The following is a 16,498-nucleotide window of genomic DNA, read 5'->3' as shown; positions in this document are numbered from 1 at the left end:
TATCTGTTAGTCTATAAGGTGCCACAAGACTTCTTGTCGTTCATGGTGATAACAGACATTCCTTATTCTGGATTATGACATTATAAATCAATGAGTCAATTTATTTCTCTTTCATAGCCAGACTGGAGGGAGAAGCTGGAAGGTGATCAGTCTACTATGATCTTATTTATTAATGTCCCAAATTAAAAAGTACAGTATGTTTATTATCCAGGCATAATAGTTGCAGAGGCTCTTTTTCATATATCATGTGTTTGCCTTCACATACAGTATTTGTCGGCTGTACGTTTATCTCATACAAAGTCAAGTGGTAACAAAGGGGTTTCTATGTTTGGTGGAATCCAAGCTGTTCTAGCCACTAGTATACATGAGAACCCTGTGTCTTCTTTGCTTGTATTTTTAAGTGTTTTTTAAACATATAAGTGTAATCCTGTGTGGAGTCATGTTGTGAGGTGGCTTTACTGTGACTGAGTAAGAGCGTCCTGCTGAAGAGACAGCTCGTGCAGAATTCTGCAAACTGTCTTTGTTCATTTGGCACCTATGTCCTCGTGAAACTGACATACCACCTTGTGTGTGGGCACAATGCCATGCTAACAGATGGGGATGAAAGTCTGCAGCCAAGAGACCATGTCTGAGCATCAAATGTGTTTGTGAAGGGCAGGATTCCCAGCTAGGAATGTCAAACCAGCTGTTTATCATGAGTTGTGAGTGCCTGTGGGTAAGGTAGGATATGGCTTTGCTAATTCATCCCTGAGCTTGATTAATATTTTAAAAACTCTGTAGCAACCAGGTTGTGTGATTCTGGATGAGTGTTTTGCCTGAAGAGTCAAGGATAGCTATTACAATTAACATTCCTTTTAGCCTTTCTGTGAACTGAAAAAAAATGCACAATGGGACAGATGCATTTTTGCCATGAGATGGAACTGTGCCTTTAATAACGTTCCACATGATTTTGCTAAATGGAGGCCTAAATAATCCAGTTTCAGTTGATATCAAAACTATTCTCTCAAGTTTTAATACTGAAATCTACTAAGAACTACAACAGTTATTTAAAATCACTTGCTGGCACTCAAAGCAACTAGTGAAAAGGTAACATGAATAAAAAAGTGCAAGATGGGAGATCTCTAAATTGATTCTGTCTTTTCTTCTTTTTTTTTTCTTAATATCAATAAAATGAACACCCTTCATTTTCACCATCCCAAAAATAATTTTTGTCCCACTGGCTAGGTGAGCTTCAAAGAATTATTCCTTTATAAAAGACACCTTCTCTCCCACCATTTTATAACCTTGGGTGCGTCTACACTAGCCAGCTACTTCGAAGTAGCCGGCACAACGTCGAAATAGCACGCATCGCATCTACACGTGCCATGTGCTATTTCGACGTTGAAATCGACGTTAGGCGGTGAGACGTCGAAATCGCTATTCCTATCTGAAGATGGGAATAGCACCCTACTTCAATGTTCAGCGTCAAAGTAGGGCATGTGTAGACAATCCGCGTCCCGCTACTTCGAAATAGCGGGGTCCTCCATGGCGACTATCAGCTGAGGGGTTGAGAGACGCTCTGTCCAGCCCCTGCGGGGCTCTATGGTCACCACTTGCAGCAGCTCTTAGCCCAGGGCTTCTGGCTGCTGCTGCTGCAGCTGGGGGTCCATGCTGCGTGCACAGGGTCTGCAACTCGTTGTCGGCTCTGTGGATCTCGTGCTGTGCAGGGCAAGTGTGTCTAGGAGGGGCCCTTTAAGGGAGCAGCTTGGGGCTTATTTTGACAGGGAGCACTTGTGTGTATGGACGCTCCACATTTCTTTCCGGGGTGGCTCCTTTTGATGTTCCCCGTCACTACTCCTATGTGGAACGCCGACAGCACCAGCCCTGGAGGACGTGTAGACAATACACGTCGAAGTAGCCTATTTCAATGTCTGTACTTCGAAATAGGCTACTTCTACGTAGTGTGCTAGTGTAGAGGTATCCCTTGTGTTTTGAAGCTTATTTCAGACATGGCCATACCATGCCTACTACTAACACAGTTTTTATAACACCTTTTTATAACACTCAAACTCCTTGACTCTGTGAACAGCTTTAGAATGACAGCGAAGTGATTCTTTTTTCAGCGTAATACTGGAAAAATTGCCTTACCTTCAGCATTATTGTAATCATTGTTCTCAGTGATTAATACAACTCTACCACGTGCAACACAAACTACTGCTGTATTAGGATTTTAAAATGTTGAGTATATCTCCTGTTTCAACCTGCCATCTTTTCCTATTTACCAGTGATAGGTAACATCTGAGTAGGCTTACCCTTTAGAAAGAAAAATGCATAAAATGATGCATTATTGGTTTATTTCATTAGAAAGCCCTTTTTCTGCAATAACTGTACTTATATTGCTCTGTCACCTTTGACGGCAGGCCTCTCTAGGTTCCCACCTTCTCAGTTATCACCTCTCTTGGTGAGAGACACATTTTTGCCATGAGGTGGAACTCTGGCCTGTGCCTTTAATAACATTCCACATGATTTTGCTAAATGGAGGCCTAAATAATCCAGTTTCAGTTGATATCAAAACTCTTCTCTCAAGTTTTAATACTGAAATCTACTAAGAACTACAACAGTTATTTAAAATCACTTGCTGGCACTCAAAGCAACAAATGAAAAGGTAACATGAATAAAAGAAGTGGAAGATGAGAGATCTCTAAATTGATTCTGTCTTTTTTTTTTCTTAATATCAATGAAATGCACAACCTGGTGAATCTTCAAGGCTGAACACCAAATCCAGAGCAATCCAGACTGCCTAAAAGGCCAGCATCTGCACTTTGCTTTCTCTTCAGCAGCTATGGCCAGTGTATTGCCTATGATTATAAATTACTACTCAGCTCTTTATAAGCAAGTGCTTTTATTTTAAGATGAAAGCATTACTAAGAAAAAATAATAAAAATAATAGACGAACATACATATGTGTGGAAAGGCTTCCCAGAGCTCCTGCCAAATCCATGCTCTGGCTCTGGTAGATATCAGTCATTGAAATCCCACGTCTGGGTTTTCCTTGCAGTTATAAATTCATAACTGTTTCAGATTAAAAACCAGAACAACATATAAGGCTTGGGCCTTTGGTCATGTCTTCATGTAACAAGTGATCAACAGACAATGGCCCACTTCTCAGGATGTAGCTTTAAAAGGCCGGATGTTTTGCCTTACTGTAGGTGAAGACATTTTGCATTCACTGTCCCCTAAATATTCCCAAAGAAAACCACTTAAAAGATTTTTTTCCCAAGACCCCGTGCTGGTCTGTCTCCTTGTTCAGCAGAATCTTTTGAACCCCCAAGCTTCACACATGCCAGACCTTTCCCCTCACAGGATATATGTAAGACCCAGCCCATAATACTGCATAAACCTTTCACTTAACACAATCCATTCCGAAGATACTTAAATCAGTAAGGTCTCCCAGGACAGCGCAGGAAATTCCCATATCTGTCACAGCCCTATAAGACTACTGACATCAAATAAAAAGTATAATTTTGGAACACAGAGGGCATTCTTTATTATAATTTATAGAAGGATGTTAAAGTTTTCATATTCATGCTTCTAAAAATGTATACTGTACCAAATGACCTGCCTACATTTTCTGTCAGGTGGCACTGTGCTGACTTTGAGCTGCAATAGCAAACTGTATTTCTTAGAGGGAAGACAAACTGTGCTGACGAAACTGTGTATGTTTGCTCAGGTTACTGCTAGCATAAATGCTACAGATTACCAAGGGAACAATGTTTAGAGCAGGGACCGAATGGTTGGGAAACATTACCAGTCGCTGAATGAAGAATGTTGACGATGGCAGCCACCGAGCCATCATGAAATCCAGATTTGTGCAGTCTAATCTGTTGCAAAAATACTTCCAGTGACAATGTTCCTCAAGAGGCCCTGACACTGGAATCTCACAAAAAATGGCTGAGAAAGCACAATCTTTTCTTCCAATTTAGGTATAAATGTTTTTATTGGGAAAACAGAACGTCAAGTTCATCCCTGTCCTAAACGCTGCCTGATCCAATGGAAAGCTTTGACTGTATTAGCCAACACGTTTGCCAACGTCTGCAAGCAGTGATACCTATGCTGAATATATGATTGATCAATAACCCTTAATAATGACACACTAGTAGATGGCACTTAGGAAACAACTTCAAATTTCAACTGGCTGCAACATTTCCACCATGCTGCAACCTTAACTGATTCTACAACTCCTTTACCCAACCAGATTTTTACATTTTACACCCCCAGCTGTCAGAGCCATCTCCTCTATAGGACAAGATGGGGCAGTTGCCTCAAGTGCCATACTTTTGGGGGACCTATGGTGGCGCCCCTGCCATCCTATGGTCAGGAGGAAAGAGGATTAGCTGGGGCAGGGCTCAAAGCAACATCAGGTGGTGCCAGCAGCAGAGGGGTGCCTGTCTTGGCCTCCCACCCACTCAGCACACAGGTGGTGCCAGGGACAGCCCTCTTGGCTTCATTCTGATGTGCCACATCCTTGCAGCCCACTAAGCCCTGATTCTCTGCAGCAACAGGAAGCAACCTGTGCTCCCCACTGCCCATGGAGAAGCGGGGCTCAGCAGTCTGGGAGGACATCAGAGCAGAGCAGGCTGCCATTTGTGCTGCAAGGTGAGTGGAGCGGGGGTTGGAGGTGGCAGGTGGCAACCCCTATTGCTGTTGATGCTGCCACTGTTTGCCATCATTGCGTCCTTCCCTGGGTAACCACTGGCCAGGTTGGTTGGGGAGGAGGTAAGGCGGCAGAGTGTGCACCGAGTCGGGGAGGGACATGGCCTGTGGTGCTGGGAGTTGTCCAGGGCCCTGCATTTAAGGCACTGGCGGGGTTGTCCTGGGCCCTGTCTCCTCCCCTTCCACCACCACCAGTAGGGCCCTGCCTGTTAGAACACTATACCGCCACAGTACTCACCTAGTTTTTCCCTTCATCCACCTGGTAGCTATGAACAAAATGCCAGATGGCTTGCGACCACTCAGGGACTCAGCAAGCTGCCTCACCCACCTCCCTTCTAAGCCAAGCCCTCCTGTTCCATTACCCATAGTTCCAGCTTCACTACGATCAGCTTCTGCCCAAGCAGTTTCCACTCTATTTGCCGCTTCTGTCCACCCAACCATCACCCATGAACTGTATACACGCAGAAATAGGTTGAGTAACCCGATTTTTACTCTTGTGACTGACGTTGCTTTCATAATGTTCTGATAAAAAACAATAAAGCTACCAAATCAATAACCTTCTATCCACTGCTTAAATTACAATGCTATTCCATCTCATTTTCCTGAAAATTAGGAAAAACATATCCATGTGGCATACACACCCAGCCTTCCTTTGGCCCATGGTGGGGTTATGATAGCGCTGTGGTTATAGTCTTCCAGACAGTATTTAGCCTAAAAGCACCACGGCCCAGCGGCTCAAGTAAATTACAGCAGCCCTTGCAGTCTAGGCAGTGCAACCCAGTGGCTGGAGTAAGCATAACCATCTTCAGGCACAGAGCAGTGTGGCCCAGTGCCCAGAGCCTGGGGGTGGATACCACCATGAGGTGTGTAGGGGATCCGAGGGCCACTCAACTCCACCAGGTTCTGACCTCAGGTCCTAACACTGGTAGAGTGGTCTGCCACTGGATCAGTAGGGAATCCCATCACAACACACTGACCTCGCCTGAGATACTACTCACTCACCCTCCTTAGGTCACTTCTCACCCCACTTTCATAAGCTGCTGTCCACAGGACATGAGAGTCTCTTGGTTCTTCAGTGCAGATGGCTCCCTGGAGCTCCATTCGCCAAACTCTTTGGCTACTTCTACACTACAGAGTCTGTCAGCAAAACTCATCACTTCTGTCGACAGGGTTCTGCCTCTCCACGATGAGGAATAACAGCTTTGTTGATAGTTTCTGTTGACAAAAAAGAAAAAAAATGTGTAGGTGCTCCACAAGGTTCTTTGTTGACAGACATGGCTTCCAGTTCACTGGACGGCCCTATTTGCTGAACTTCCAGTTGGCCATTCTGTTGAGAGAGTGGCCAGGCAGTCTGGCCACTCTCTGTTGACAAAGTGGATTGCCCTTTCAGTCCATTTTTGTGTGTGAACATGATCTGTCAGCAGACGTTTTGCTGGAAGATCTCTTCTGACAGTAGCTTCTGTCAACAGATTGATGTAGTGTAGACATAACCTTCTAATCCAGCTTTCCAGATCTCTGGCTCCTCCAGGCAATGATTGTGATGGCTGTTCAGTTGGATCCTCCACCAAAGGTCCTTCCACTCCAGGGTCAGCCTAGAATGAGTTGGGTTGCTTCCTTTTAATTGAAGCAACCATTGTAGCATGGTCCAAGGAGATGGGAGTTCCAACACGCACAGCAGCAGTTTAACCTTCTCTCGTCCAGTGTGTGGTATACACATCCCATCACAGGGAGGATGGAAAAAAACCCACCAACCTAGTTTAAACATTGTCTCTGCTCACACCAATTCCTCTGACTTCATTATTTTTCAGCATGTGACCTTGTGACAGAATGGTCTGTTACTGAGAGTGATTGCTGATTTCCTGGCATTTAACAGAGACAGGGATCAGAAGCCGCAAAGTTTACTCAAGTTTTGAAAAAGTCAGTCAAGCCTGGGGCCCTCGTTTAGTCCTGAAAGAGTGAGTTGAGTGTGGGCAGTAGGTATGTAAGGCAAGACACATATTTTTAACCCATAAAAAGGCTTATTCAAACTTTGGGCTTTATGAAGTCTTATTTTTTTAAAGGAAGATCATTACCTTGGATTATTCTTTGTGTACGCCATACATCCAAGATCAACAGCTATTTTAATAAGAGTGTCTACTGGCCCATGCCTGTGAGCGACATCTGAGGCACTGCTCTGAGTCAAATGATAAGCATAGACTGGCTTCTTCTCCAGTTCCTTCTCTACCTTGAGTCAATAGAAGATCCAGGGGAAGGAGGGCAAAACCTTAGGTTTCAAGCAAGTTTAGCATTCAGCTGGAGTTTTGTGAACTGCAGTGGAGCCTAAAGCTGGGATTCAGGCATCCAGGTCCTTATGTGAATCCAAGCCTCAGGCCCATGCAGGAAAAGTTGGAATCAAAGAAAGAGGCTATCCTGTTACGAGAGATCTGCCATCATATCAGATACTTTTGAATGTGAGAAGGCTCTTTCATTTACTCTGCTCTTGTATCATGACAGATATTGAAGTTTCTTTTTTGAATTTAGCCCTGGCAAAGTGCCAAGACAAATCCTATGCAATCTCATTTAGAAAGCACCTTATTCATGCAAACATCCCAAAGCAGTGTATACTTCAAATGGGATTACAGGGAGCTCAGCTAAGAGCAATGTTAAAGAGAAGAGCCTTAATCTTTCTCTTAAGAATATTTAGTGAAGGAGATTCTCATGAGCCCAAAGGGTAGCACATTCTGCATATAAGAGGGATACAGAGTAACTGCTTAGTGTCAATGAATATATGAATATTTTTGGGTCAGACAAGTTGAAGTTTATTAATCTTGTCCTACTTGAAGCTCTGCTATAATATATTCTATGTAGTTTATTGCATAAGCCATTGGGTAATATACAGATGTCTATGGACAGATAAAATTCCCAGTAAGATAAATAGGAACTTTGGCTGTATGTGGGCTACACAATGAGTTGCTATACTGAACATACAGTGTATGAAAACTTTTTAAAAAGATATTTCATTTTTATGCCCAATAAGGCAATGACAAAGCTTCACAGAAGTTTCACTGGGGCAAAAACAATGTGTCACATTATACACACTAAAATGTGCATAATGTTGGAGTTGGTAAATGTTGAAGCATATTTAAAATTTCACTGATCACAATTTTAAGCTAGAGCTTTCACCATGCTCTGTGCCAGCGTCATCAGTGGGAGAGCCGTAAATATAGAATTCTAGTGTTTTCATGTCATCTGTAACACAAAATGAGTACTGACAATGTTTCATTAGTTAACACTGACACTAGAACCTTTATTCAATGAGACAAATTCACTGAAATTAGTAAGAAAAACATCTTTTCAACTATCAACAATTTATGCACCATGGTTTGCAGATTCTTTGTTTATTGTGGCAATCATTGAGTTGTTAGACACATAAGCTGCGTCTACACGTGCACGCTACTTCGAAGTAGCGGCACCAACTTCGACGTTAGGCGGCGAGACGTCGAAGTCGCTAACCTCATGAGGAGATAGGAATAGCGCCCTACTTCGACGTTCAACGTCGAAGTAGGGACCGTGTAGACGATCCGCGTCCCGCAACGTCGAAATTGCCGGGTCCTCCATGGCGGCCATCAGCTGGGGGGTTGAGAGATGCTCTCTCTCCAGCCCCTGCGGGGCTCTATGGTCACCGTGGGCAGCAGCCCTTAGCCCAGGGCTTCTGGCTGCTTCTGCGGCAGCTGGGGATCTATGCTGCAGGCACAGGGTCTGCAACCAGTTGTCAGCTCTGTGTATCTTGTGTTGTTTAGTGCAACTGTGTCTGGGAGGGGCCCTTTAAGGGAGCAGCTGGCTGTTGAGTCCGCCCTGTGACCCTGTCTGCAGCTGTGCCTGGCATCCCTATTTCGATGTGTGCTACTTTGACGTGTAGACGTTTCCTCGCTGCGCCTATTTCGATGTTGGGCTGAGCAACGTCGAAGTTGAACATCGACGTTGCCGGCCCTGGAGGACGTGTAGATGTTATTCATCGAAATAGACTATTTCGATGTTGGCTGCACGTGTAGACGTAGCCATAGGCTTTTTTTTTCCTTTGTAAAATGAAAGAAGGGATGTCTTTTTGCTAAGGCACTGGGCATCAGGAGAACTGGGTTCAGTTCACAATTTCATCAGATTTCCTGTGTGACTTTAGCCAAGTTGTTTAACCTGTGCTTAGTTTCCCCATCTGCAAAATGAGCATAATAATATATCTTTTCTTCCCCCACCCTTACTCTGTCTTCCCCACTTAGGGCTTGGAGTTATTTGGGGATGGCTATTTCTGAATGGTTGTTCCTAAATAACTTCAATGCACCTTTTCCATGGATGGCACCAAAAGGTTTGTTGTCTACTCTATGTGGATCTTTTTGCAGTGCTGGGGCTTATGGTGACATTAGTGAATATGCTGAAAAGCTCTTTATCTCTGTTGCCCAAGACTTTTGCCAGAAGCAAAAACAGCAGTACACAATGAGGCAAGTGACTGAGAAATCTCATTCTTAAAAGGAAAAAAAAACCACCTCTTTTCATAGGTCTCTTGCATTTTATAGACAGCCATTTACTTCAAAATAGTTATTGCAGTGAATTTTTACAGCCACAGTTTAGGCAATACTTCTGTGGATAAATGGTAAGAGCTATTTTTCCATAAATTAGCAAGAGAGAAAACCCATAAAATTTGTCAGCAGGCTTCAGAAGGGTGCTATTTTCAAGCAGCACAAATTGTGACTGGCTCAGCACCATATGGTATTTAATTTTCTCTAATGTATGCATGTGCACAAATTGCATTTAGGTAACTGGAATGCTGTCAGTTTGAAGATAATTCTACATATACTCTAACAGGTATAAAGCAAAGGTTCCTGATAATTCCTATGCCATTTTGAAAGATAGCATTTTTATTCAGGCACCATTACAAATAAACACAAAGAAATGTTAAGAGCTGGGTATTGGATACATCTGAGGCTTGCTCTTTATTTCTAAACCATGACCTGATTCAGAACAAATAGTAACAATTAGTATGTGTAGTTTTAAAAATACACTTGGGTATAATATACATTTTTCACAGAATCCTGGTCAATTTCTATCCACTAAGAATAATATCTGTATTATAACTTGTCATAGTAACATGACACAACATGATGCTAATTCAGGAGGAAAAAATATGCTTAATTTCTGCATTAGGTAGAAATATTCTGTGAGTACTCCTGGTGTGGTTGACTTGATCCGTTTTGCTTTCTTTTGTACACACACACACAAACAAACACACTCGACATTTTGAAAGTTCTCAGAAGGATATTGCAACAATCCAGATCCTGAGCTGCCGCTGCCGTAATTCAGAAATGCTCTACTGAAGTCTGTATAGCTACCCCAAGAGTTTACACTTAATTCAATGGAACTGAATATTGCTTTTATTGAAAATGTTAAAAGTACCTCTCCCCTTGTTTATGTTATTCTTTTCCAGCATATGATTGGTCAATCCAAACTTACTTAACTCATGTTTCAGAAAAAATATCTCTTATTAGAAAAGAAGTAAATTTGGAGCCGACTTTATTAAATTACTAATGCAATGAATTATGTTTCTGACTTTATGAGGCAAGTTTATGATTTCATTGTGAATTGAAATGGTGTCTGATTCTTTCTCTACCTTAAATCTGAATCTGCAATGTAGGAAACCCTGACTGAAAAAACCACATATTTGTAGGAGAATATAATCAAAAAGAGAAGAATCAGTGAAGAAACAAAACATGTACAGAGGAGTGGTGTTGATGTGGAGGAGTTGTGATGAGAACAGGAAACAATGAAAATATGGTTGAAGAAGAAAAGTTCTGCTTTAATGAAGTAGATGAACTGACCGTAACACCTGGCTCTTGCAAAGCATTAAAGTGAATAAAAATAAAATTTCCCAATCAGTGCAAACGATAGATGTTGGGGGTTTAGCAGAAATGAGAATCTGGGAAGTATGTCTACACTGCAGTTAGATACCGCTGGCTGGCCTATGCCAGCTGACTCACACTCCCAGGCTCAGGCTAAGAGGCTGTTTAATTGCACAGTAGATAGCTGAGCCCAGCCTGCAGCCTAAGCTCTGGGACTCTCCCATCTTTCACGCTATGGCTGTGGCCACGCTTGCAGCTCATTTTGAAATAATTTTCAAAATGAGGGGCAATTTCAAAATGAGCTGGAGAGCAGCTACACAGCAATTGCTCATTTCAAAATGAATTTCTAAATTAAAAGGCATTCATTTTGAAATGGTTACTCCACTCCCATTTTGGGAATAGTGCCTCATTTCGATGTTAATTTCGAAATTAAATGTGTGTAGCCGCTCCCTGGCTGCCATTTCAAAATGAAAAGTCCTCCACAGAGCCAGCCTCTCCCACCAGCAGCCAGAGCTCTATGGCTGTCAGCTGCGGGTGCCTCAAAGCTGCAGGGACACAGAAACCCCATGCAGGAAGCTGAGAGTGTGCTGGCAGCCATAGGAGCACGAGGTGGCCAGACGACGCTCCCTAGCACCCCCAGAAAGCGACACCCCACTGTGGCCGGACAAATGGCCAGCAGCCAAGACCCCCAGGATCCTCGTGGAGCCAAGATGTCCGGGCAGTGGGGCTCCCAGGGCTCTGGGCAGCCCCCAAAGTGGAGGGGGGCCCTCTAGCTGGAAGCTGAAGTCCGGGACCTGCTGGCTGTGGGGGGGGAGGAGGACATCCTGCTCAAGATGGAGGGGCGGAAGAGAAACGCGGACACCTTCGCCCGCCTAACCAGCAACCTCGCCACAAGGGGCCACCCCCTCCAAACCCCTGACTAGACCTGTTCCAAAGTGAAGGAGCTGTGGCAGGGCTATGCCTGAGCAAGGGACTTGGCCAGACAGTCAGGGGCAGCGCCGGCCACCTGCCCCTACTTCAGGGAGCTCCACCAGCTGCTAGGACCCAGGGAGGCTGCACCACTCGAAGAGACCCGGGACATGGTGGAGCCAGAGGGTCAAGGCGAGGAGTCCCAGCCAGGACCCTTGATGCCTCCCCCCACTGCAGGCCCCGAAGTACCTGCTGGCACCGGGGACAGCGACAGCAGGAGTGAGGGACCACTGTGCATGGCTAAGCCCTCCGAGGCCCTAGCCAGGCTACCTCCAGTCGGGCCTCCCCTGAAGCACCTGAGGAACCCTCAGGTAGGACTGGTCATGTGGGGGAAGAGGCAGTTATGCGGGGAGGGGGCAGTCCCTGATGCAGCCAGTACAGGCCTGGGTACACGGCCATGGGCCAAGGACCCAGGGATGGCCATCATTGCTGCCAGGTGGGGCTCCCACGGGGCCATGGGCTGCCATGAGGGTCAGAAGCCTGGGAGGGCTGGGGCAGCCACTCTAATGGCCCCATGCTGATGGACCCCACAGAAGACAGGCCACCCCAGAGCCCCTCACCACAAGCAGGGTGGGATGGCGGTGGGGGCAAGGCCGTTGGCCCACGGTACCCGGGGTCATGACTGATGGGGCACCACCCTCTCACCTTATGTCTTCACAGCCTTGGCATCTGCCAGCCACCCCAGCCTCCTGGACATGCCCACGAGCCCCACAGCAGAAGAGGCGAGTGAAGGGGCAACACCTCCCCAGAGCGGGCGCCGTGGTGGGATTAGCCACCACCACAGCTGGGCAGATGATCTGGTGGCAGATACGGCTTATGTGTCCTGCCTCAGGTGGAGATGACAAGTGTGGTGCTGGTGGGGCAGGTGTGAGAACTGGGGGAGGAGGGGTTGCATGGAGTGAGAGGGGCCAGGTCATGGGGGCCCCCAGGCAAAGGTCTCCTGGAGGGCCTCCCACACACGCACCCTGTCCCGGTTCACCTGGTGACATGGGTCTGCACTTGGCTGCTCATAGTGTGGCACAGCCTCGGCTGCCCAGTGCGCCAAAAAGAGCTCCTGCTTGCTCTCCATAAGGTTGTGCAGTGCACATCAGGCACCCACAACCACAGGCACACTGGGCAGGCCTACCTCCAGTCGTATCAGGAGGCACCAGAAACGTGCCTTCAGATGGCCAAATGCACGCTCCACGGTGTTCCTGGCGTGGTTGAGGCAGGCATTGAAGAGGTCCTGGCTCTCATTGGTGTGTTACGTGTAGGGGTGCATTAGCCAGGGCTGGAGTGGGTAGGTAGCATCCGCGACGATGCACAGGAGCATGGTCACATCGCCATCCGGCAGCTCCTGTCGGGGGATATAGGTGCCCTCTGCCATCCTGCGGCTGAGCCATGAGTTCTGCAGGATGCGGGCATCATGGGCCCTGCCCAGCCAGCCCACACAAACATCCGTGAAATGTCCTCGGGCATCCACAAGGGCCTGGAGGACGACGGAGTGGTAGCCTTTGCAGTTGATGTACCATCCCTGGCTGTATGGTGGGCCCAGATGGCGATGTGGGTGCTGTCCAATGCACCAATGGAGTTGGGGAATCCCAGCTGTTGGAAGCTGGCCATGGCAGCGTCCATGTCCCCAAGGCGGATCAGGCGGCACAGGAGGATCCTGTTGATGGCGGCGACAACCTGTAGGGTACAGGGCACAGGCGCCCATGAGTGTATGGTAGCATGTGGGGGCCCCACTCCCTGGGAACCCCCTCCATGGGACCCCACTCCCTGGGGTCCCACACCTTGGGACCCCCCTCCCTGGAACCCACCTTGAGTGTATGGCCCCAGGTGCCTTACCTCAAGGAGGACGACCCCGACGGTGGCCTTCCCCACCCCGAATTGGTGGCCAACCAAGCAGCTGCTGTCCGTGGTGGCCAGTTTCCACAAAGCGATGGCCACTCGTTTCTCCAGCGGGAGTGCAGGCCGCATGCGGGTGTCCTGCTGGTGAAGTGCTGGTGCCAGCCAATGGCTCAGCTCCATGAAGGTGGCCCAAGTCATCCGGGAGTTGCAGACCCACTGGTTGTTGTCCCACTCTCCTAGGGCAATGTCATCCCACCATTCCACACTAGTGGGGTACCGCCAGAGGCGACGGCGAGGCTGGAACAGGGGGTGCTCTTGATGCATCATGGGGGAGCCTGCAGGAAGTTGGCCACGTGCTGGGCAGCACGTAACCTCATGTGGCATGCTGTCAGGATGGCCATAAGGCTGGCCACGATGTCCAAGGTGTCCCCATCAGTGAAATGCTGCGGGTCCATGGCAGGCAGTTGTGTGGTGGCTAACCACGGCTCTGCCGAGTGCTGTGCTGGAGGTCACATGCTGCAAGCAGCATGTGCATGAGGGATGTGTTTGGGAGGAGCCCTTTAGGGGGTTGGCTCACCCATGCTCCAGGAAGGGCTTATCGGCCATTTGATCCTGCCTTCACCATTTCCTGCCCTGTTATTTCGAAATGACACTGTGGTAGTGTAGCCACTCCATTTCAAAATGACTGGGAGTCATTTCAATGACGCAGATCACAATGTTGATCTGCATTTCGTGTGTAGTCACTTCCATGCCACTTATTTCGAAATAATGGATAGGGATAAGCCATTTCGAAATCACTCTTTAGTGTGGCCACAGGTTATGACTACACTACAGGGGTACTTCAAAATAAGATATTTCAAAACAGCTATTTTGAAATATCGTAGTTCGGAATAACACAGCTACACACAAAATGCACTTTGAAATAGCACACAGGTATTTTGAAATAGCATTTCTGGATACATAGTGCTCTTTCCATATAGTGCCATGGGGTGCCATTAGGGATTATTTTGAAAGAGTGCTATTCTTTGTGGCTGTGGCTACACTAGCCCCCACCTTTCAGAAGGGGCATGTTAATGAGCCACTTCTGCAGATGCTAATGAGGCGCTGTCATGAATATGCAGAACCTCGTTAGCATAATGGCAGGCGCATGCGTTTCAAAGGTGCCGCTTTCAAAACGCTCACCACCTGTGTCAACGGGGGCCTTTCAAAAGGACCCCCCAGACTTCAAAAGCCCCTTCTTCCCAAAACCAAATGGGAAGAGGGGGTTTTTGAAGACTGGGGGGCTCCTTTCAAAAGGCCCCTGTCTATACAGGTGGCATACATTTCGAAAGTGGCACTTTGGAAATGCATGTGGCTGCAATTATGCTAATGAGGCACTGAATATTCCTGGCATATCCATGCCTCATTAACATCTGCCGAAGTGGCTTATTAGCATATCCCTTCCAAAAGGCAGGGGCTAGTGTAGCCACGGCCTGTCTGAATAGCACCTATTTCAAAATGTCTATTTTGAAATTGGCGTTATTCATCCTGCAATGAAGGTTACTGATTTTGAAATTATACATTTGCTATTTCAAATTTATTTGAAAATAGTACACGCATAGTGTGGATCCTAGCAAAATTATTTCAAAGTAACAGCTGTTATCGCAAAATAATTCGGTTATGTAGACACAGCCTCAAGGTCCTCGAGCTCATGTTGCAGCCCAAGCCCAAATATCTGCATTGATATCGCCAGCCCTCCAGGACTGCCCTGAAGGCTCCAAGAAGTAAAGATCAATTTTTATTTAAATATGATGTCATGTAATGAGTCCCCCAGGAAAACATCCAACCCGAGTCTACATGACAGTTGAACTGCTTCTTGTTACAAATCCTGTGAGCCCAGCCAGCTGCAGGTTTTTGGTTGCATTGTAGACCTACCCTTAAAGCAAATGGCTATCGGTCAGAATCAAAATAATATGCTCTTTGCAGTCATTATGTCAGGAATATAAAAAACCCTCTCAATTTATCAAAGAAGTTTAGTGTAGAAAAAACCCTATCAAGACGACTATTCAAAACAATAGGCTATTATGAATGATTGCCAATTGACCATGGAGTTTCCGCTCACACAGGAGGTTTTTATTAATATGCAGCTGAAGAAAAGACAAATTTATTCTGTCATCACTTCTCTATAAAGATGTCTTATGGAGACTTCTAATGCCTTGGCCTTTTCTAATCTGCAAGTGTTACAATATGATTTCAGATAATACAGTGGGTATTATCCCATCTCACCCCAAATGCTTTAAAGCTTTGTAAACAATACAGTACTGTATATGCATACAGAAATCACTCTACCAAGGTAGCTAGCTTTTGTGATTTTGTCATTTTGTGAAAGCTGTGTGAATAATGGAATTTTCCCATTCTCAAAAATTGTTTCAAATCAAATGAAACTTTTTGCTTCAAAATTTCTGAAATGAAACATTTTTATTTCAACTATTAAGTATAGCTTTGGATTTCTTAAAAATAAAATTGGAAGAAATATTGAAATGAAACGTCAAACCAAATTTTTTTCAAAAAGGTTGAAATGAAATAATTATTTATCAGAAGTTAAGTGTTTTTTTTGGTTTGGGATTTGTTCTCCAACTTTGATAACAGTTTGGCCAAATTGCCACAAGTTTGCAAAGAATTCACATTTTTCACTGAAAATAGTTTTGACCAAAACTTTTGCCCAGCTCCATTCGTAACAGTGTTCGTTTTGAAGTCACAGCTGCTAGAATCTAGTGATTACATGAGAACTTCAGCCATCATTTAAATAACTAAACACATGTCTAGCCCTTGTGGTTGCAGAGAAAAGCGTGAAAAAAGTGACCCATGTGTACTGTAAAGGCTCAAAACCAGAAGCATATAAAAAATACTCAAAATGTTGCATAACACATTTTTTTAATTTCATGATTATTTAAGACTGACTCATTATTTCAGATGGCAACGTGGCTTTATTTCCCATTGAAATTCCGCCATGTCTGCTGTGAACTATGGCAGTTATTTAACAAAGCACAGCACTCTGCCTGAGTTTACCATGTGAACTGCTGAATATCCTATTTAACTGAAACTGGGAAAGTAGGCTGGCAGAATGTAATTTTTGAAACTGGGAATCTGACCATAACACT

Source organism: Carettochelys insculpta, chromosome 1 (genome assembly GCF_033958435.1).
Source record: "Carettochelys insculpta isolate YL-2023 chromosome 1, ASM3395843v1, whole genome shotgun sequence".
NCBI classification, from domain to species: Eukaryota; Metazoa; Chordata; order Testudines; family Carettochelyidae; genus Carettochelys; species Carettochelys insculpta.
The sequence above is the reverse complement of the archived record's forward strand: the minus strand, read 5'-3'. Positions refer to the sequence as shown.